The 23984-nt window shown below is 46.4% G+C and overlaps 1 protein-coding gene across 1 annotated transcript in view; it reads left to right on the top strand.

The window, feature by feature from the left end:
• LOC309530327 (uncharacterized protein) overlaps nucleotides 1-23984 on the top strand; it is a 73384-nt gene that overhangs the window by 42010 nt on the left and 7390 nt on the right. The gene's annotated exons all lie outside the window — the stretch shown is intronic.

Consider the following 23984-nt stretch of genomic DNA (forward strand, 5'->3'; position numbering starts at 1 on the left):
GTTGGCTGGACAAGCACAGCCCGACGCTGGCTTGGTACCAGAGGCAGCTGACCTTCGGCTCTTCCTTTTGTGCTGAACACTGCATCGTGCCCCGGCAGGAAGGAGAGGAAGAGGAGTCACAGCTGCAGCTAGGCACGCTGCGAGCGGTTCCCCACAAGTACGCAGAATTTTTGGAGGTTTTCTGCGAGAAGGAGGCAGACAGGCTACCCCCCCACAGACCATATGACTGCACAATTGACCTGCTGCCGGGGGCGGCGCTGCCCAAAGGGAAGCTGTATTCCATGTCTGAGGACGAACTGCAGGAACTCAAAGAGTTCATAGATCATAATTTGGAGCGCGGTTTCATCCGAGAGTCCAAGGCAGCGGGGGCAGTCCTGTATTCTTTGTTAAGAAGCGGGACACGCCCCAAAAAAGGCTGGTCATGGACTATCGCATCTTAAACAGTGTGACCAAGCCATCGGACTTCCCCATGCCCCGAATCGACGACCTCCTCGCAAAGGTACGGAAGGGCAGCGTGTTCACCAAGTTGGACCTGCGAGGGGCGTACAACCTCATTCGCATGCGGGAAGGAGATGAGTGGAAGACAGCCATGTTCACGCCCCTGGGTACCTACGAATATAGAGTTATGCCTTTTGGATTGCAAAATGGCTCCCACGTGTTTCAAGCGTTCATGCATCACGTGTTGGCGGGGCTCCTCTACAAGACGTGCGTCTGTTTCTTGGATGACATCCTGATCTTTTCGGAATCGCAGCAGGAGCATGACAGACACGTCAAGGAAGTGCTGAGCAGGCTACAGCAGCATAGGCTTTACGCCAAGCTGGAGAAGTGCCAGTTCGACGTGACGGAGGTGGATTTCCTGGGCTACAAGTTGTCTGACAAGGGGCTCGCCATGGACAGCGCCAAGGTTCGAGCAGTGTTGGATTGGAAAAGCCCACGCAACCGGAAGGAGGTCCAACGGTTTGTCGGCTTCGCGAACTTCTATCGCAAGTTTATCAAAGGCTTTGCTATGCAGACGGCGGCCATCACGGACACGCTCAGCTCCAAGAAAAAGAAGTTCATCTGGACAGAGCAGGCTGAGCAGTCCTTTCAGGCACTCAAGCGGCTCTTCGCGTCGGAAGAGCAGCTGCTTCATGTCAACCCCAGCAGGCCGATGAGGGTGGAGACAGATGCCTCGGACAGAGCCGTGGGAGCAGTCCTGCTGCAGAAAGACCCGCAGGGGGCTTGGAGGCCGGGAGCGTTTTACTCCAGGAAGCTCAGCAAGTCCGAACAGAACTACACCATCTGGGACAGGGAGTTGCTGGCCATTCATGCAGCGTTCAAAGCGTGGAGGCACTTCCTGATCGGCGCCAAGCACACGGTGCAGGTCTGCACGGACCACAAGAATCTGGAGCACTGGCGCACGGCACAGTTCCTGAACCAGAGGCAGATACGTTGGGCTGAGTTCTTTGCGAACTTCGACTTCCGAATAGAGTATGTCCCAGGGGACACCAACATCATGGCGGATGCTCTCTCCCGTAAGCCGCAGTATCTGGAGGAGGCAACGCCAGCGGCCGCCATGCACATCTTCGCACCAACAGTGTGGGCGTGCGCTGCGGCAACAGTTGACCTGGAGGCGGTGCGACGAGCGTTGCAGGATGACTCCTTCGCGCAAGCAAAGATGGCAGAGGTGCACAGGGGCACGGCAGCGACCGACGAGTTCCAGCTGCGAGATGGATTGCTCATCCGTAAAGGGGCCATCTACGTGCCGGGAGACGAACTTTGCGCCAAGGTACTGCAGCAGCTGCACGACGCGCCCACTGCCGGGCACTTTGGCAAGGAGAAGATGATGGAATTAGTCGCCAGAGACTTCTGGTGGCCCGGAATGAGAGGGGAAGTCGCGGACTATGTGGCGAGGTGTGACACCTGCCAGAGGGCCAAACCAGTGCACAGACCGCCGGCTGGACTGTTGGAACCGCTGCAAACTCCGTTCGAACCATGGGAGAGAGTGGCCCTGGACTTTGTCACGGATCTGCCCAGCTCGAGGGGCAAGACGGCCGTGCTGGTGGTGGTGGACTTGTTCTCCAAGATGGCACATTTCATTCCGTGTGCTAAGGTGGCCACGGCGGAACAAACCGCCCAACTGTTCATAGACCACGTGTTCAAGGTTCACGGTCAGCCGCGGTCTATTCTGTCCGACCGAGGGCGACAGTTCATCTCGAATTTCTGGCAGAAGCTGATGGGCTTCCTGAACGTCAAGATCAACCTGGCGTCGGCTAGACACCCGCAGACCAACGGGCAAGCGGAGTGGGTCAATGCCATCATGCAGCAGTACCTGAGATGTTATGCGAATCAACAGCCTGCGACGTGGGTGGATTACCTGCCTCTCGCCAAGTTCGCCTACAACAACACGAAGCACGTGTCCACGGGGGTCACGCCGTTCTTCGCCAACAACGGGAGGCACCCCAGAACCTTCCCGGGACTGGAAAGAATGGGGGAGGGGGAGCCGCAGACAGCAGATGCGTTCGCGTCAGAGTTGCAGGAGGTCCACGATCAGCTGCGGCGGCACCTGGAGCTGGCCAAACACGCATACAAGGTACAAGCGGACAAACACAGAAGGGTTGGCGAAGAGATCCATGTGGGAGACTGGGTCTGGTTAGCAGCCCACGCAGTGCCGGCCAGGTCGTTGGCGAAGAAGAAACTAGGGCATAAGCAACTGGGGCCCTACCAAGTCGAAGAGCAGGTCAACCCGGTGGCTTTCAGGCTGGCGCTTCCGGAGGGTTCCAGGATGCATCCGGTGTTCCACAGATCGGTGCTCACTCCCTACAAGGCACCGCACAGGTTTCAGGAACCCGGAACGGCACCAAGTCCACTCCGAGAGAGAACCGAGCAAGGGGGAGTGGCACAGGAGGAGCGCATCAACGAAGTCACAGAGATTTTGGACTCTAGATGGGGGGAAGAGGGGGTAGAATACTTTCTCGCCAAGGAGGGCACCCCGGCCAGTGCCAACAGCTGGGTGCCAGGCTACGCTCTAGACGAACCTCTGCTCAAAGAAGAGTTTCATGCCCTCTTCCCACACAGGCCCATGCCAGCAGACTTTTTTGACGACTGGCTTTTCACGCCCACGCTTTCAGCCAGCACGTTCCGGGGGTTCGACTCGGACGAGGAACCGACACGCGACGCACGTTCCCCGGAGGGGTCACCCTCGGGATCTGCCTCAGAACCTTCGTATTGGTGGGACGATAGACCAGAGGAGCAGTGGCGCAGGAAGTGGCTGGAGGGTCCAGGCCGAGCAACGCCCCCAGGAGGAAGCGAGGGAGAGACGGACTTGGACGTATTCGGGGACGACCCGGGTTTCGAGCACGGCGGCACAGAGATGGAAGCGGAAGTGACCGTCGTCGACGAGAGCAGGGAGGAAGAACCGGAAGACTTCAGATGGAGGCCCGCCACGGGAAGCGAACTGTACCCGACATTCGTCCCCATGACACGGCAGCACCCAGCTCCCGCACCGGAAGGAGGGGAGGGGGGAAGAGGGGGCTTCGAGGGGGGGATGGATGTCAGGGGTTCAGGAGCAGAGGCAAGGGCAAGGGAGGAAACAGAGAGCGAGGGGGAGGAGGCAGAAGAAAGGATGAGTGATGACGACGACCCGAGATCTCCGAGTCTTTCCAGTGAATCAGAAGATTCACAGAAAGGAGCACCAGTGGCCAGGGCAAGGGGGGAGCCTAGGGGGACACCCCAGGAGGAAAGGGCCAGAGGGAGCTCAGAGGGGAGCAGTTGGAAATCGGGACCAGCGTCACCAACAGAGAGCAGGGGAGAGGAAGGGAGTCAGGTATCAAGCGCTGGCAGCTCACAACAGGAGGGAGGGCACGAGTCAGGAGTGGCCACACCTCCATTGGGGAGCGAAGAAACGGTCAGACGGAAAGTGGAAGGTTGGGCGCGCGCGCCAAGTTCAAATGCACAGGAAGGTGGCGCAGTAAGCAGCCCGGAAAGGGAGCCAGGTCCTAAAGCCCGGCGCAAGGAGACAGAAGGGTCCGGGGGGTCAGCGTCAGAAGAGTCCCGGAAGGAAGAGACCCCGGGGGGCAGAGGGACCCAGAGAAGAACAGTCAGGCGGAAAAGGTGGAGTAAGGCTAGGATATTAAGTTGGTGTACAGGAGGCGGGGACCCAGACAGAGCTTCGCCGATCTAACCATAAGACGTAGAGTTGCACGCAGCAGCTTGAGAATGGGAACTGTAACTCAATAAAGACTTTTACTTAATGATCGCTGGCTAGCGTGATCCTCTGTGAGCTAGGATCGGGGAGCAACTCTGACACTCGCGTATTTCATGCCATCACTACCAAGCAAGGTAGTGTCCCATTGTTCCGCTGTCCAGTTAACACGGGTTTAATCTTTCCAACCTTTGCTTGAGAGATAATATCATGGGAATTGGGGTTGCTTGTGTGTAAACCTCCACCTGCTCCAAACTGCGTGAGGCGTTTGCGTTTTCCCCAGCTGAGCAGCCCCCCTTGGGCACGACTGCTTCAGTCGCTGGCAGAATCCATCAGTGGGCGTTTCCTAAACTTCTTCCAACATAAGAATTCCTTCACGGACAACCTCCGTCTCGCCTCTCTGCGCGGAAGTCTTCTGCGCAGAGTGGGCGTTCCCACTGGTGGTCCTCCACTCTCCTCACTGACTTCACTTGAAGAGTCTCGGAGCCTCCCCTCCGAAGTGCTCTCAATCCCTTCTTTCTTCCTGGTGTCACCTTGGCTTTCTTCCCCAGCGGAAGCCCTCTCTACCCCTGTACTGGTTCCCTCTCCGGCATCATTGGGGAGCCTAGCCTCTCCACTCTGCTCCGATGTCAGTTTCCTGACATCCACCTCCCTCCCAGGGCCCTCCTCCTCCCCCGCCCCTTCCTTGGACGGAGACACTGGGAACCCCCGGAAGGAACTATCCTCTCTATCTGATGATTCAAACACCCCTTTCCATCTGCTGCTGTGTCTTCCCACTCCCCAATCTTCCCTGTCGGATTCTTCCCCTTCGAACAATTCCCCTTCCCCCTCCTCTGAGTCAGGAAATCCCACAAACTCTTCATCATCATCTGTGGTCCCAAATTGCTCCTCCCAGAACCTCTCTCTTGGTTTGGGTTTCCTCGGGTACCTGCGATGGAAAGCAACCTGCATATACTCATCCCCAACCTCTTCTGCTGGAACCCATGTGTTTTCTGCTTCTGACTCCCCTTCCCAAGCTACCAAATACTCCACTCGCCCCCCTTTCCATCTTGAGTCGAGAATTTCAGCTGCATGCCCGCTGAGTTCTCTTTCCTCCATCTGTGGATGCAAAGGCAATTCTCCTTCTTTTTTTTATTATTTTTTAATTTTATTAGAGAAAAGATTCACGTTACACCTCAAACATCAGATATATACATATCATTAAAAAGTAGAAAGTAGAAAAAGTAGAAAATTTAAGAAAAAAAGAAATTTACCAAAGAAAAACACTCAAAAAAGAGAAAAAGAGAAAAGGACAAGAAAAAAAAAGAACAATAAAAAAGAGAACAAACTTCCGTTCAACTTGGTCCAGGATTACACAATCATTAAATAATCTTTGCAGTAGAGCTTACATTAGTATTTAACATCGACGGTGTTAATTATCTTCTGCTGTTGTATTGCTAATACCCATATTGTTTTCAACATAAATTAAAAATTTCTTCCATTCATCTTTAAGTTTCGTAGTATTATTTTGCCTTAATTTCTGTGTTAATCTCGCTAATTCTATGTATTGATATAATTTCACTTGCCACTCTTCGGTCGTAGGCATGTCAGGGGATTTCCATTTTTGTGCAATTAAGATCCTCGCCGCAGCTGTCGCATATTGGAAAAAGGTTTGATCTGGTTTTTTTATTTCCTCACCAATCATACCTAAAAGAAACAACTCAGGTATCTTGGGGAAATTATATTTTAAGATTTTTTTCAGTTCATCATAGATCTTTCCCCAGAATTCCTTCACTGCCTCGCAGGTCCACCAAATGTGGAAGAAGGTCCCAATCCTCTCTTTGCATCTCCAACAGCTATTATCAACAGTTTTATACATCTTTCCTAGCTTTACTGGGGTCAAATACCAGCGGTACATCATTTTCTCTAGGTTTTCTCGAAGGGTTGCACACGCTGTAAATTACATACCCTTCCTCCAGAGTGTCTGCCATTTATTGTAATCAATATTATGTCCAAGGTCTCTATCCCACTTCACCATCGCGCCCTTCACCAAATCCTCTCTTGTATCCCATTCTAGTAATTGTTTATATAATTTAGAGAGGTGTTTATCATTACTCTCTAAGATTTCTATCTGGAATCTTGATTTTTTATCACTCATCCCCTGTTTCTTGTGTTCACTCCACAGTGCATTGATCTGATGGAAGTGAAACCATTCTTTTATCTTATCTTTCAGCTCGTCATAGGGCTTCACCTTCCAGCCTTCTTCTGTCTTAATTAAAAGATCCTCATAGGTCCATCTTTCTCCTGTCATATTCGGTTTTTTTATTTTAACAATATCCACTGGGGAGAGCCACCAAGGGGTCCCTTCTTCAATCAGTTTTTTATATCTATTCCACACCTCCAGTAGTGAACCTCTAATTATGTGACTAGAAAACCCTTTGTGAATCTCACCTTTCCCCTGCCACAGGTAGGCGTGCCACCCAAACCTAATATCAAAACCCTCCAGGTCCAATAGATCAGTGTTTCTAAGGGTGGCCCATTCCTTTAACCAGCTTAAACAAGCTGCCTCATAGTATAACCTTATATTCGGTACCGCAAATCCGCCCCTCTCTCTAGCATCTGTCAGGTATTTAAACTTTATCCTGGCTCTTTTCCCCTGCCAAATAAACTTAGTCATAATTCTTTGCCAGTTCCTAAAACGGGTGGTGCCTTTGATTATCGGGATATTTTGAAACAGAAATAATAACCTTGGGAGGATGCACATTTTAATCGCCGCCATCCTCCCCGTCCATGAAAGCTTCAGCCTCTGCCAGATGTCCAGATCTTTTTTTATTTCCTGCCAAATCTTATCGTAATTATCTTCTACCAAATTTATATTTTTTGGAGATAGCCAAATTCCCAAATATTTTACCTTGTTTACAATTTTTATACCAGTCCTTTGTTCCAATTGGGTTTTGTCCTCATTGGCCAAATTCTTTGTTAAAATTTTTGTTTTCTTCCTGTTTAATCTAAATCCTGACAGTCTGCCGAATTCCTCTAATAGTTCTATCATCTTACATACACTGTCCACTGGTTCTTCCAAAGATAAGACTAGGTCGTCGGCATATGCCTTTAACTTAAATTCTTTCTTTCCAATTCTTATCCCCTTCACACCCACTGCGTCTCTTATTCTATTTGCAATAACTTCCAAAACCATTATAAAGAGCAGGGGGGATAAAGGACAACCCTGCCTTGTACCTTTCCCAATCTTAAATGATTTGGTCAGGCTGTTGTTTATAATCAGCATAGCCTGTTGTTCCGAGTATATTGCTTTGATTCCTTTCATAAAGGGACCTTCTATACCTGCCTTTTCCAAACATAATGATAAAAATTCCCAGGAGACATTGTCAAAAGCCTTTTCGGCATCTATGAAGATTAGTGCGGCTGGGGTGTCTATCCTTGTATCTAAATATTCAATGATGTTTAATATATGGCGCACATTATCTTTCTGATGTCGATTAGGTAGGAATCCCGCTTGGTCTTTGTGGATGTATTTCATTAATAACTTCTTAAGTCTACTTGCCATTATATCGGCAAAGATCTTATAATCGTTGTTAAGCAAAGAGATTGGCGTATAATTTTTTATATCAGTTTTCTCAGTTTCTGATTTTGGAACTAGAGTTATGAATGCCTCCTTCCAGGAGCCGGGAATTTTCCCTCCCTGGAGGATGTTGTTGATAACATCCCTAAGCACCGGAGCGAGGAGTTCCCCTAATGTTTTATAGTATTTTGAGGGCAGACCATCCGGCCCAGGAGCCTTTCCGTTTTTCATCCTATTAATAGCTTCCTTCACTTCATTTACAGTAATTTCCTTATTTAATTGTATTCTGTCCTCTTCCAATATATATTTTCCTCTTTCCTGCTCCAAATATCTTTCAATTTCTAATCTATCTTCGGTTCCTCTTTCATACAACTTTTCGAAAAACTGAACAAACCTTTTTTCTATTTCATCTGGGGCTTCTATGATGTTATCTTCCATTATTATTTTACTTATCACATTTTGCTTTTTCCTCTTTCTCAGCTGCCACGCGAGTAACTTCCCCATTTTATTTGCCGATTCAAAAAACCTCTGCTTCATATATTTGATTCTCCAATCTATTTCTTGATTTAGTATGGCGGAATATTGGGCCTGTAGCACCTTTGAGGCACGGGTGGCCTCAACATCTGCTGGATTAATAATCAATTTCCTCTCATAATTTCTCAGTTGTGTGAGGATTTCTTCTTTCTTTTGTTCTCTTAATTTCCTCCTAAAATTATTTTGCTGAATTAAGACCCCCCTCATGACCGACTTACTGGCATCCCATACAATATCTATGGTGGGTTCCCCCTTTAAATTCAAATCAAAATAATCTTTTAAGGTACCTTTAACCTTTTCTTTCACCTCATCATTATCCAGTAGATTTTCATCCATCCTCCATCTGTATTGACCCTTAAGCCCACCATTAATTTCCATTGCCAATGCGCAATGATCAGAAAGTGTCCTAGGTAAGATTTCACATCTCTTCACCCTTAAAATAAGGTTTCTCGTCGTCCAAATTTGGTCGATTCGACCCCAACTTTGATGTGGTTCTGAATAATGAGTGAATTGTTTGGAGGTAGGGTTTTTATGTCTCCAGACATCAATTAAATCTAGGTTATCCTCTAAGTCCTTAAAAGATTTCGGCAATTTTCCTCTATTAGAATTCCCTCTCTTTTCACTCCTGTCCAGCTCCGGTATTGGCACACCATTCATATCCCCGAGCAGAATTAATTTATGCGTTTCTAATTCTAATAGGATTCCTTCAAGTTTCTCAAAAAATTCTGCTCTATTTTTATTCAGGGCGTAGACCGTCACTACATTGATTTTTTCCCCTCTAAAATTTAGTTGGATCCCTAAAATTCTTCCTTCCTCGTCTTTACAAATTTGTACGGGGTCCCACTTCTCTTTTACATATATCACTACCCCCTTTTTTTTATTTACCTCCGAATTGATAAACTCTACTCCTAATTTTTTATTCATCAAAATATGTTTATGTTTCTTCGCAATATGGGTTTCCTGGAAGCAAATTACATCATAGTTTTTGTTTTTCAACACTCTCTCAATTTTATTCCTTTTAACTTTCTCATTCAGCCCATTCACATTCCAGGATAAAAAGTTTAATGTATGTGTTATTGTTTCTCTTTATCTGTTACGGTTTCTCTGACCGGAGTCCCGAACTAAACTCTACTGCCTCTATTACCTGAGAGCTCTCCCTCCTCTGCCGTCCCCGCTCCCACCACGGCTTCATCATCTTCCTCGTCTGTTCCCTCCATCCCTTCCTCCTCCTCCCGCCCCCCCTCCCCTCCTCCTCCCGCCCCCTCCCCATCCCTCTCCCTGCTCCTAGGTCTATTCTCTGGCCTTCCCAGATCTTTCTCGTACCTTCTTAAAAACTTCTCAGCCTCCTGTGTGTCCATCAATCTAAATTTCTTGTCCTTATAGTAAAAGGTAATCCCTTCCGGGAACTCCCATCTAAATTGTATCCCCTTTCTCTTCAAAACAGCTACCACCTGTTTATAACCCTCTCTTTTACATAATAACCTAACCGGTATTTCTTTGTAAATAATAATGGATCTTCCATCAATTCTTAGTCTATTGTGATAGCTCTTCCTTAAGATTAGGTTTTTCATTTCCACTGAGTTGAAAATCACTAAACAGTCTCCCAAGAATTTGTTAGTTCTAAAATGTTTAGGTCTTGACATCCTGAAGACACTCTCTATGGAAAGAGCCAACTCTTCCTCCCTTATATCTAGCCATTTAGAAAGATCTCTAATCATTTTTCCTCTTATATCTTCATTTCTTTCCTCTGCTACTCCCCTGAATTTCATGTGTAGCTGCTTTTGTCGCATATCCGCCATGGCTAGATTGTCCCATATCCTGTCTTGTGAGCTGCTTAACTCTCTTAACTCTTCCTTCACCTTCATTGTCTCTCTCTTCTGCTCCCTTATCTCTTTCTGTAATTTCTTGTTAGATTCTTCAATCAATCTGGACTTAACAGAGAGGTCCTGGATTTTGGCCGAGAGTTCCCCAACTGCTCCCTCTATCCTTTTGTCAATTCTCTCTTGTACCTCTCCTAGCTTATTTTCCATGCATAATGTATTTTGTTTAAATTCCTCCTTTATTCTCGCCCACAAATTGTCTAGATCTTTAATTTCTTCCTGGCGGGACCATTTCCTCTCCCCCGGAGTCCCACCCCCCTTCTTCCCATCCTTTCCATCCTTCCCCGCCATTCCCAGATTTCCCCCACCCAATTTCTTTCCCCTCCCTCTCCTATTTCCCCTCCCCTTTTAAGTCCCTCCTTTAAATTTCAACAAATATCAGCAATTATGGGCGAAAAACAAAGAGGAGATATAACAGAAAAATAAAGCAAAAATGAAGCAGTTTTCACCTTCTAAAGATAGCCAGACTCTTCGGGGTTAAATCCAGACATAAAACTCCAAGCACCCCCAGTGCTAAGTTCTATGCCAGCGTCTATACCAAAAATCCAAATTCGAAGAAGGGCGACGTGGAGCGGGGCAGTTCCACTTTAAAGTCCCGACGTTGTCTTCCAAGTTCCTCTCATCAGTCCACTCCCCCCCACTAGTCCTGAATCACGAGTCGGCAAAACATTCTGTCCACAATCAAGCCTTAAAGGTATATTCTCCACTTTCCAGTCCCAATCCAAATCCAATTGCCAGTGGGTAGTCTCTAAGCAGGGAGGCGAAAGGGAGAAAGAAAAGGAAGAAGAAAAGGGAGAAGGAGAGGCAGCAGAGGCGTGGAGGAGAAGGGAAGTGACGATACCTCTTGCCACCACCTCTCTCCTGAAATAGTCTGTCTGCTCCTCAGAGTTCGCAGGACCGGTCTGTATACCCTTCAAGGGTGGCCAAAAACATCCCAAAACTTCCTTATATCCGTTACGAAATATATAAAAGTAAAAAAGTATAAAAAAAATAGAAAGCAATTTGAGCAGTTTAAAATCCAAAAGACATACAGCGGCTAGGAACAGCGTAAACGACACGGAGGGGCTGGCTGTTGCCTCCCCCACTACTTAGTCACTCTTTATAATCCTTTAAGGCTTTTAAGCAGGTACACCGCGCTTCTGGTTCCACAATTTAAAGTTCACTCACTCAGGCAGACTTTGCATGAAGCCTCCTCAAACCGCCAACTTCCACCTGCGCCATCTTAGTTCCATCACCAAGTGAACTCCCCTACACACTTCTAAAAAAGAAAAAGTTCCAGGCAGCACGCAACTCCACCATTAGCTTTACGCTTCCAGAAAAAACGAACGCGTTCTATGTAAACGCTGCGATACACTGCGGATGCCTTCTCTTTAGGAGATCCGTCGCCTCTCCTGGCTGGAGCTCGAGGCGTCACGCTGCGGGGTCGGAACTATCCCCAATTGCGCTAGCGGTCTCCGTCTTCACGCCCTGTCGGTGCGGAGAGGTGACACGACCGCTTCCACGCTGCAGGGGGCCAGTCTCCCAAGGGTTCCCCCCTTAGGATTTTCCGGGTTCGCTGCACCCTAGCGGCTCCCCAAACCTCCGCAACGCCCAGAAAAACCAAGAGCTGGTTCTCTGCGCTCCCTCCCAGGTCGCGACCGGAACCGGAAGTGGCAATTCTCCTTCTTGACTCAGCTGTTCCCTTCCCTCCCTGAACGGTGAGAGCAAGGACCTGTGGAATACCGGATGCAATTTCATGTTGCAATTCTCCTTCTTGACTCAGCTGTTCCCTTCCCTGCCTGAACGGTGAGAGCAAGGACCTGTGGAATACCGGATGCAATTTCATGTTGGGAGGCAATTTGAGCATAAAAGCTACCGGATTCACCTGTTGGGTTACCTCGAACGGACCCAATCTTTTGGGCCGTAATTTCTTACACCCTCCTTTGAACGGTAACCCTCTGGTAGACAACCACACCTGGTCCCCCACTCTTATGGTTTCCCCTTCTCTGCGGTGCTTATCTGCCTGCCTCTTGTACTCTTCCTTTGCTCTTTCTAGAGTAATTTTAAGCTGTTGGTGTAAAGCCTCCATCTCTTCCACAAAATGTTCCGCCGCTGGAACACTCCCCCTCCCCTCCCCCTCCCCGGGAAAGGCCCTGGGGTGACACCCGTAATTCGCCATAAATGGGCTCATCCCCGTGGATACATGTTCCGCGTTATTGTATGCAAACTCCGCCAACGCTAATTTGTCCACCCAATCGTTCTCCCTGTCGTTGACATAGCAACGTAAGTATTGTTGGAGTATGCTATTGGCTCTTTCTGCTTGTCCGTTGGTCTCTGGATGTCTCGCCGTCGAGAAGCTCACCTCAACGTCCAGCAAGCTCATCAGCTTTCTCCAGAATCTGGACGTAAATTGCCGGCCTCTGTCGGATACAATCCTCAAGGGGGTGCCATGCAACCTGAACACATGCTCTACAAACAGCTTAGCTGTCTCTTCAGCCGAGACCGCATGCGAGCAAGCAATAAAATGGCACATTTTGGTCAACAGGTCAACTACCACCATTACCGCCGTCTTCCCCCTGGCCTTGGGTAAATCAGTCATAAAATCAACTGATACCACCTCCCATAGTCTCCCTCGCTGGCAGCGCTGGCACCCACGTACGTATTCTTTGACATCCTCCCTCACCCGTGGCCACCAGAACTCCCTGGTTACCAGAAGCATTGTTTTGTGTTGGCCAAAATGTCCTGCTGTGGGGCTGTCATGTAGTTGTTTGAGTATTCTTCTCCTCAAATCCCCCTCTGGTATGTACAGCGCACCCTTGTAGTACAAAGCCCCATCCTTAACCTCAAATCCCCCCGGTTATCTCCGGCATTTCGGATTTCCCTGATTTTGGTTTGTGCATATTGGTCCTCCCTCGTCAACCCAGCTAGCTCTTGTCTCCCTACCAACACTTCCCCCCACACCCATCGGTCCTCGGGTATGACATGCCACACTTTAGGCACTCCCTCCCCTTCCGAGTACTCTGGCTTACGTGATAGAGCATCTGCTCTGACATTTTCCTTCCCCGGCACATACCTAATCTCAAAATTAAACTTGGAGAACTCCTGTGCCCATCGCACCTGTCTTTGGTTCAACACTCGTGCAGTTCTCCAATATTCTAGGTTCTTGTGGTCAGTGCACACCTGGATCTTGTGTTGTGCACCTATCAAAAAATGTCTCCAGCGCCGAAAGGCCTCGTGGATAGCCAGCAGCTCCCGATCATACACCGTGTAATTTTGTTCTGACTTGTTCAGTTTCCTTGAGAAAAAGACGCACGGCTTCCACATTCCCTTATCTCCCGGCTGGAGCAATATGCTCCCCACCGCTCTGTCTGACGCGTCGGTTTCCAGCCTCATCGGCTTCCGTAGATCTACATGTAGGAGTTGCTCTTCCGAGACGAACCCATTCTTAACCTTTTCAAAAGACCGCTGTGCCTCTTCCGTCCATTCAAACTTCTTCTTGCTGCTGAGACAATCCGTTATGGGTGCCGTCAAATGGGCGAAGTTCTTGATGAACTTCCTATAGAAATTTCCAAACCCCAAGAACCTTTGCACGTCTTTCCAGTTCTTAGGAGGCTTCCATTCTAGCACTGCTTGCACCTTGCCTGGGTCCATGGCTAAGCCTTTGTCCGACAACCTGTAACCCAGGAACTCCACCTCTCGGGCGTGGAACTGGCACTTCTCCAGCTTGACCCACAACTGGTGCTCCTGCAGTCTTTTCAGCACCTCCCTGACATCCTTCACATGCTGCTCCTCATTCTCCGAGTAGATCAACACGTCGTCCAAGAACGCCATGCAATTCTTGTACAGCAATGACCCGAGCACGTGATGCATAAATGCTTGAAAGGTGCTTGAACCGGATTGTAATCCGAAGGGCATAACTAAGTACTCAAAGGCCCCCAGAGGAGTGAACATGGTGGTTTTCCATTCATTCCCCTCCCTCATCCTTATCAAATTGTATGCCCCCCGCAGGTCCAGCTTGGTAAAAATCTTCCCCTTCCTTACCCTGGTCAAGATGTCGTCAATTCTGGGCATAGGGAAGGCCACGGGTTCCGACACCTGGTTTAACCTGCGGTAATCAACTACAAGCCTAGGCTCCTTGGAGTCTCGTTTGTCCACAAAGAACACTGGACTACCTCCCACCGCCCTGGATTCTCGTATGAACCCTCTCTTCAGGTTCTTGTCTATAAACTTCCGCAACTCCTGCACCTCTCTATCTGACATGGTGTACAACTTTCCCACTGGCAGCTGCGTCTGGGAGTAGGTTGATTTGACAGTCAAAGGTTCTGTGGGGGGGTAGTCTATCCGCCTCCTTCTCGCTAAAAACTTCTTCTAAGTCTGCATATTGAGGTGGTACCTTTCCCTTTTCCCCTACCGCCATCCCTGCCACTCTGGCTACTGCCATCCTTGGGTCCCCCCCTCCGTGACAGTGCTCTACGCAGTGAGCCGAACCAAAGGTCACTGTCCACTGGTGCCACCCTACCACTGGGTCGTGCAATGCTAGCCAACTCATTCCCAGTATGATCGGTGGTCCTGCTAAGGTGGCTACATGGAAGGCAATTGTCTCTGTGTGTCTGGAAACCGTAATTCTCATGGGCGGAGTCTGGTGGGTCACTTCCCCCCCCAATAGTTCTCTCCCATCAATGGTTGTTACTTGCAAAGGATGTTCTAGCGGCACCACCTGGAGCTGGTGTTCCAGCGCAAAATCCTTGCTAAAGAAGTTACAAGAGCTGCCTGAATCCAGCAGCGCCTTCACTTTGATCGGGTGTCCGTTTGGGAGTTCTAGCACCACCTCTATCACTATGGCAGCTCGAGGGGGGTCTGGTTTGGGCACTTCTACTGGTTGTTCGCCTGGCTGCTGTGCCCTTTTTCCTGCAGCCAAGCACTCTCGTTTCCCGGTGACTTAGCCCTTTCCTCCTCACTCCCCACTGCCCCCACCATTCCCTGCCACGCCTTCTTCTGAGGGCACACTCTGGCAAAATGTCCCGGTTGCTGGCAGAGGAAACACTTCTTGTTGGCTTTCCCCTCCTTCTTACGGACCTCGCTGGAGTTTGAAACCCCGCACGCTCCTCCAATCTCCATTGGCTCCTCGGGTGGCACCATTGACGCCGGCACGTCTGGAATGCGGTTGTCATGCCAACGCTCTCCTCTGCCTTCCTGCCTTTCCAGAGCGGCATTTCTTGCCTAACTCCCACAGCGAGCGCCAACTTAGTCAGCTGGTCCATCGACTCCAGGCAGGGTGAGCGGGAAAGTTCATCTCACACCCAAGAAGATAAACCTTCCTCAAATAACATTTGCACGGGTTCGGAACTGAGATCCCACCCGAGTTTATGGATCAACATCGCAAATCGCGACCAGTACTCTCTCACTGACTGGTTCGCTTGTTTGCACCCCATCAGTTCCTTGCGAGTTACACTTTGTTCCACATCACTCGAGAACATGTGGTCCATGGCGCTAAAAAACTTTCTCAGATCCTTCAAAGCAGCATTCTCCGCCACCATCAAGGGCCGGACCCAATCTCTGGCCCGCCCTTCCAGGTGCCCCACCACGAAAGCGACTCTCCCCCCATCGTCTGCAAAGTCATCATACTGCAGGTCCAGTGCATACTGTACCTCTGTTTTAAATGCATTATAATCTCTGGGGTTGCCCCCAAACTTCTGCACTAGTCCTGGTACCTTCCTTGCGATGGGGGTAATCTTCCCCTGGGCATCCTGAGTCCTCCTTTCATCCAGCCGCGCCGCTAGTAGGGCCAGTTGCTGTTCCAAATCTCGGTTTCTCTCCTCCAGACTTGGTCCTCCCTTGGCCCCCTCTCCTGTGCCGGCTCCTCCGGTTTGACTCATGACGATGCACCTGTCCTCTTTCACACAAACAACGTAAGAGACTGACGGATTGCTATCATGGGAATTGGGGTTGCTTGTGTGTAAACCTCCACCTGCTCCAAACTGCGTGAGGCGTTTGCGTTTTCCCCAGCTGAGCAGCCCCCCTTGGGCACAACTGCTTCAGTCGCTGGCAGAATCCGTCAGTGGGCGTTTCCTAAACTTCTTCCAACATAAGAATTCCTTCACGGACAACCTCCGTCTCGCCTCTCTGCGTGGAAGCCTTCTGTGCAGAGTGGGCGTCCCTACCAGTGGTCCTCCACTCTCCTCACTGACCTCACTTGAAGAGTCTTGGAGCCTCCCCTCCGAAGTGCTCTCAATCCCTTCTTTCTTCCTGGTGTCACCTTGGCTTTCTTCCCCAGCGGAAGCCCTCTCTACCCCTGTACTGGTTCCCTCTCCGTCATCACTGGGGAGCCTAGCCTCTCCACTCTGCTCCGATGTCAGTTTCCTGACAGATAACAATGGCTTTCCCCTTAGAATTCTAACATTTAGACCAGTCCTTGCACTCATCTTCCCATTACATTGCACCATATCGTCTTGTATACACCCAAATGACTTTTTTCTGTCATGTAGGCACAGTCTCTCCATTCTTCAACTGTCACTTGCCTTTGTGCACCTTTTCCTTTTAGAGGGGCATTTTCCACTGGTGGCAGATGACAGAAACAGTGACACCACAAGACTGGTGTAAAACCAAATTAAATAAAGGTTTTATTATAAAACAACAAACAGCAAAGCTTGTGGGTGTTTTTCCTGCAGGCAGGTTCAAACTGCAGCTTTTCTCCTTTTGTAGTCATGGCCAGCTGTACCCAATTTACCCAGAACTTTCAGAAACTGTTCTTAAAAGTACAAACATCTTTACTGTTTCTGTGCAGAATGTTTCTTTCCCAACACCCCCTCTCATTCAGAGACAGAAACAAAACAGTAGTTTACACATATACAAAACATATTTATACATCATACACAACAATTCCTAATTTTGCCACTAGTTGTGCATGTTTCTCAAAAGTTAGTGCTTTCGTAAATATATCAGCCACATTTTGCATACTCTCACAATATTTTAGCATTATCAGGTTTAGTTTATCATTTTCAGTCATATTTTGATACTTAATTTCTAAATGTTTGGATTTATTTTTAAACTGCTCAGACACTGCCAAAGTTATTACAGCTTGATTGTCTTCCCATATTTGAACTGGATAATCACATTGTATATCAAAATCACTGAGGATTTGAACGTAAAATTTTATTTCATTACACAACTCCGATAAAGCACAGTATTCAGCCTCTGTTGAAGATGTGGCCCCGATTCCTTGCTTTTTGGACTTCCAACCTATCAAGGAATCCCCAAATTGAAACACCATGCCAGAAATTGATTTTCTCTCAGGCAGGTTGGCCCAATCGCTGTCAATGTAACACTGCAATTTTGTAGACCCTGAAGATGGTAATCTTAAACAATAATCAAGTGTATGCTTTAAATACTGGAAAATATGTTTTAAACCTTTCCAGGCATTTTCTGTGGGATAGCTTACTAGTCTGCTCAGTCTTCCAACTGCATAACTCAAATCTGGTCTGATCCACAATGAAATGTATAATAAACTTCCAACTATTGAATGGTACATTTCAGGATTTACTGGTTCTGTGCATTCTCCTTCATTCTTGAAAAAATCTATTTCCATTGGGGTTTTTACTCCCTTGCTGTTTCGCATATTGTTTCTTTCAAGTAATTCCATTATTTTATCTTTTTGACTCAACAAAAAACTTCGTTTGTTCCTTCAATTTCTAGACCTACCGGTAGATACTTTTTTTTACTGGCCCCAAATCTCTTTAAATTCCTTTCTTAGTTGTTCTGCAAATTTTTTCACTTGCTTTTGATTTTTTCTAGAATAAAGCAAATCATCAACATAAGATAAATATAATTCTTGTTTATCACCCTTTCCTTTAGTGTACAAGCAATTATCAGCTAAGCTTCTTTTAAAGCCAAGATTTTTCAAAGCATTATCATGACACTCGTTCCAATTTCTAGCTGATTGTTTGATCCTGGTGCTTTATTCATAAAAAACTCTTCGTGCAGAGTTGCATTAAGGTAAGTTGTTTCAATATCAAAATGGTTTACCTTAAACCCACGTTGTGCTGCAATAGCTAGCAGTAAATGTACACTTTCACTCCTTGCAGTAGGAGAAAGGTTTCATCAAAACTTCCACCTTTTCTTTGCGTAAAGCCTCGTGCTACCAGCCTAGCTTTGTACTTAACACTACCATCTGCTAAATGTTTTATTTTATACACCCATCTACAGTCCACTGCCTTTTTTCCTTCTGGCAATGGTTCAATAGTAAACACATTATGTTTTGCTAAAGATTTCATTTCTGCTCTCATTGCATTTTTCCACCTTACTGTTTCCTGGTGTGGTAACTTTAAAACCTCCTCATAATCACGAGGCTCTTTCTTCACATCAACAGTTTTAACTTCTTGTATAGTAAACCTTTCTGGAGGTACCCCCTTATTGCTTCTTTGTGATCTTCTAACTTGAGCACTCTCCCCCTCTGAACTATCTTCTGATTCATCTTCCTCAGGAGAAATTGGTTCAGCTTTAGGAGATTGTGTACTGGGACCCTTATCCCCTGATTCCTCATCACTATCACTTTCAGAACTCTCTTTAATTTGTGACTTTTCTTCCTCAGATTTCACAATTTTATCTGTATCATCTGAAGACAAAACAACTTCTGAATTTCCATGTAAACGAGCCCAACCATCTTGCTCACAAAACTCTGCATGTCTTGATATCACAACTCTGCCACGCCCTCATGCAAAAATGATACCCTTTTGACCAACTTTGATAGCCAACAAACCTAAGTTTCTTTGGGATGTGAACCCAGAATCACTTAGCAGAGAATCTAGCATTGTAAGCCAGAATCACTTAGCAGAGAATCTAGCATTGTTTGCAAAGACCTTATCTTGCATTCTGCAACTGAATTTTCTTCAGGCGAAAAAGGACACGATTTACGGTGACTAATACCATATTTTTTCAACCATACCTGGAGAGCTTCAGACATGAACTCGCCTCCACGGTCACTCTGCAGCTGGGTAACTTTGTAGGGAAACTGCCTTTCTATATAGTTGACCCAATTCTTAATCAGTTGACCAGTTTCACTTTTGTGTTTTAACAAGTATACCCAAGTATACCGGCTATAATCATCCACAAGAACCAGAAAAAAATTTGCTCCTCCTTCAGATTGTGCAAATGGCCCACAAAGGTCTGAGTGTACTAACGCAAATGGCCTCTTGCTAATTCTGTTACTTTCAGGATAAGATCCCTGCTTACTTTTAGACTCCTTGCAAGTATTGCAGTCCAGAAAAACTGAACATTTTTTCATTTTAATTTCCTTAATTCTGGCATTTTTGCAATACTGAGGAAATTGGCATGCCCCAAATGACGATGCCACAGATGCTGGCACTCATCATGCAAGACTCTATTACAGGCTTTAACACATGCCCCAGACTCACTTATTAGCTGGTCTTTCAAAACAAATAAACAATTTTTTAGTGTAACCACTTTTCCAGCTTTCTCTATTTTACATCCTGACCCAGAGAAGGTTACCATAAACCCCTGCTTAACAAGACTTGTAACTGAAAGCAAATTAATTTCTAAATTTGGTACACATAAAACATTGGTAAATTTGGTACTTAAACAGTTAATATTCATACTACCTGTCAGGGGTTCAGGGAGAGAGGCACAGATGAGGGAGGAGACTGAGAGCGAGGGGGAAGAATCCCAGGACGACGAGGAAGAGGATGACAATGACTTGAGGGATTCCATGAGTCTTTCAAGTGAATCGGAGGATTCCCAAAAGGGGGCGCCTGTGGTCAGGCCAAGGGGAGGAGAGTAGCGCAGGGAGTAGTCTAACTGTCGAGAGGAAGGTTAGAGGTTGCGAACGCGTGCCAAGTTCAAATGTGGAGGCGCGCGTAAGTACAGGGAGCTCAGAGGAGGAGCCAGGTCCCAAAGCACGCAGGAGGGGGGAAGAGTTGTCTGGGGATTCAGCGTCAGGGGAATCCAGGAGGGGCGAAACCCCGGGGGGCAGGAAGACCCTGCGGAAAAGGAAGGAAAGGAAGAGGTGGAGCAGCACAAGCCTCTTAAGCTGGTGCAGAGGAGGGACTGACTCAGAGGGGACTTCAGCGGTCTAAGCGTAACAGACGTGGGGCTGCGCGCCTCGGCTGTGGACTGTACGATGTACTGCAATAAATATCTTTGTATATGAACTGGAGTTGGCGTTGGTCTCTTGTGAGCTGGGACCTGAGGCGGCCCTGACACTACCCTTTCCAGCTGACTCATGCACTGTTCCGTCAGCTAGTACTACATTTACAGATTTACAAGGTTGCTTTTCTACAAGGGCTTGTGCAGACTTAACAAAAATGTTTGTCACTGCTGAGTCTAAAATCCAGTCCTGTCCAACGTCGTGACTGGTGCCTCGAACTGCTGCAGAAACATACTGGACTCTACTCTTCCTTTCTCCTCACTTCCCAGCAAATGCAGGCCGCCCTTTTTGTGTTTTCTTTTTTTAAAAAAGATATTTATTAAAAGTTTTTTAAGAAATACATAAAAATACATAAAAAGTAAAACAGTACAAAACATAAAGCAAAAAGAATAAAAAGAAAAGAAAAAACAGAAATCCCTTTAAAGTTCTGAATTTCATAACCCTGTTTCTTGGCTTCCCCTCACCTCCCTTCCTTGTGTTCCTGTTTATCATCATCTTCAGCGAATTCCTACTCCAAATCTCATTTTCTATTAAAGTATTTAAGTAAATCTTGTTTCCAAACTTCCATCCCTCTTACATTCCTTATTGCCTCCTCATAGCTTATTCACTAATGCCATATTATTTTATATCTCACATCGTTTTAACATTCATGGATTTTACAATGTGTCTGCAAGTAGTCTTTAAATTTCTTCCAGTCCTTTTCCACCAAGTCTTCTCCCTGGTCTCGGATTCTGCCAGTCATTTCCGCCATCTCCATATAGTCAATTACTTGCACCTGCCATTCTTCCACGGTGGGTAGATCTTGCGTCTTCCAATGCTTTGCGATAAGAATTCTTGCTGCTGCTGTTGCATACATAAAAAAAAGTTCTATACTTTTTAAGCACCACGTGGCCGACTATGCCCAGGAGAAAGGCCTCTGTTTTCTTCAAGAAAGTATATTTAAATACCTTCTTCATTTCATTATATATCATTTCCCAAAAGGCCTTAATCCTTGGGCATGTCCACCAGAGGTGAAAGAAGGTACCTTCAGTCTCTTTACATTTCCAACATTTGTTATCAGGCAGATGATAGATTTTTGCAAGCTTGACTGGAGTCATGTACCACCTGTATACCATTTTCATAATATTCTCTCTTAAGGCATTACATGCCGTGAATTTCATACCGGTGTTCCATAACTGCTCCCAGTCTGCCGCCATAATGTTATGTCCAATGTCTTGTGCCCATTTAATCATAGCTGACTTAACCGTTTCATCCTGCGTGTTCCATTCTAGCAGCAAGTTATACATTCTTGACAATATTTCAGCTTTTGGATCTAGCAATTCCGTTTCCAGTTTTGATTTCTCCACCTGAAAGCCAATTTTTTTATCTGAGTTATAGGTCTCTCTTATTTGAAGATAATGTAACCAATCTCGCACTTTATCTTTTAATTTCTCAAAACTCTGCAATTTTAGTTTGTCTCCTTCTTGTTCTAAGATTTCCCAAAATTTTGGCCAACTGGCCTCCATATTGAGTTTTTTCACAGCCATTGCCTCCATTGGTGATAACCACCTTGGGGTCTTATTTTCCAATAAGTCTTTATATCTTATCCAGACATTAAACAAAGCTTTCCTGACAATATGGTTTTTGAATGCTTTATGAGCTTTTACCTTGTCGTACCACAAGTATGCATGCCATCCAAATACATTATTAAACCCTTCCAAGTCCAGTATGTCTGTGTTCTCAAGAAGCAGCCAGTCTTTTAACCAGCAGAATGCTGCTGATTCATAATAAAGTTTAAGGTCTGGCAGGGCAAACCCACCTCTTTCCTTTGCATCAGGTAATATTTTAAATTTTATTCTGGGCTTTTTGCCCTGTCAGACAAATCTAGAAATATATTTCTGCCACCTCTTGAAACAGTCCATCTTGTCCACAATTTGTAGTGTTTGAAACAAAAATAACATTTTTGGCAATACATTCATTTTTATAACCACAATTCTCCCCAACAAGGAAAGCTTCAGATTTGACCAAATTTCCAAATCTTTTTTTACCTCCAACCAACATTTCTCATAATTATCTTTAAATAAATTCAGATTTTTAACAGTCAAATGAACCCCCAAATATTTTACTTTCTTAGCCAACATTAGCCCTGTCTCTTTCTGAAACCTCTCCTTCTCAATTGGTGTAAGTTCTTCTCAAGTACCTTGGTTTTTAACTTTTCTTGTGTTTTCTCCCCCAGACACAGTACACTGTCGGCTAAATGCTTGGTTGACCCACAACAATAGCATTTTCTGACTGTGAAAGCTGCTTCCTCTCTGTGGTCTATAACCTCTTTATGTTGCCGCCCCTCATCAGTTGCATATCTTTTACTGGACTGCCTCCCATTTCCGGAGTTACGGTGAGGGATTGTCAGCTTCCTCTCATGGCGTCTTTCCTCCTCATCAAGCAAACGCCCAGTTAAGAAATGCATCGTTAATTGGCTTTCTAGAATTGCCTCCAACGTCATCACTAAATTATCCCATGACTCAGGAAGTGAAGACAGCACAATATAAACCTTTCTCCGCTCAGAAAAATGTTCCCCAAGTTCATTTAACTGTGAAAATAAATCATGCATTCTTTGAAGGTGTTTTGAAACACACTCACCCTCACTTAGTCTGGCTCGGTACAGAGCTCTCAGAGTAATTTTGCTGCCAGCAGTGTCTCTAATGTGTATTGCTTTCAGTGCTTTTCAGATCTCACTTGCTGTTTCAAGGTCTCACACATGAGATAACAGACTTCTCTAAACTCAAAATTAGATTGGCATATGCTTTGTCCTCCAGTCTTTGGTCTGCTTCATCTACTTCTCCATCCTCATCTTTTACAGGAGGGTTAACAATAACAGTCCAACATTGTTCTTTCTTTAAAAATGCCTGCATCTGTAAACTCCATGACATATAGTTGGACTCTCCCAGTTTCTCTACTGGAAAATATGAAACTCCCCCTTGAGCTCCAGCTCCAAGTCCAAGTCCAGCCATGGCTCCACCCAGCTTTCAGCTTTCCACTCAGTCTTTACTCACACGTGGCTTGAAGAATTGTTCGGCTCCTGGTCTCAAACAGACACTCTCTGCCGGCGCCTCCACACAGCCAGCTGCTTGAGAAACGCTGAGTTGCTTCTAGTCTCTGGGTTATTTTCATGTTCTGTCTCTGCCCACTCAGGACTGGGCCCATAACCTGTTAGAGGGGGATTTTCCACTGGTGGCAGATGACAGAAACTGTGACACCACAAAACTGGTGTAAAACCAAATTTAATAAAGGTTTTATTATAAAACAACAAACAGCAAAGCTTGTGGGTGTTTTTCCTGCAGGCAGGTTCAAACTACAGGTTTTCTCCTTTTGTAGTCATGGCCAGCTGTACCCAATTTACCCAGAGCTTACAGAAACTGTTCTTAAAGGTACAAACATCTTTACTGTTTCTATGCAGAATGTTTCTTTCCCAACATTTCCTGACTTTACCAGTCTGATTTTGTAGTGACTGAGTCTCCTTATACCTCTTCAAAAATATAGAAAGGCCACCTTTGGTTTAGTTTTTCCCAATCTTTCATCTAATTTCTTCATAACTGTAGCCTTGTTCACGTAATAGTACAATTTTACATCACATTCTGGGTGACAAGTCAACTCTTTGTGCCATTTTTAAAATTTGGTTATGTTTTTCAACCTCACTAAATGACCAACTTG

This window comes from Podarcis vaucheri (assembly GCF_965113315.1).
Source record: "Podarcis vaucheri genome assembly, chromosome: 4".
Taxonomy (NCBI): domain Eukaryota; kingdom Metazoa; phylum Chordata; class Lepidosauria; order Squamata; family Lacertidae; genus Podarcis; species Podarcis vaucheri.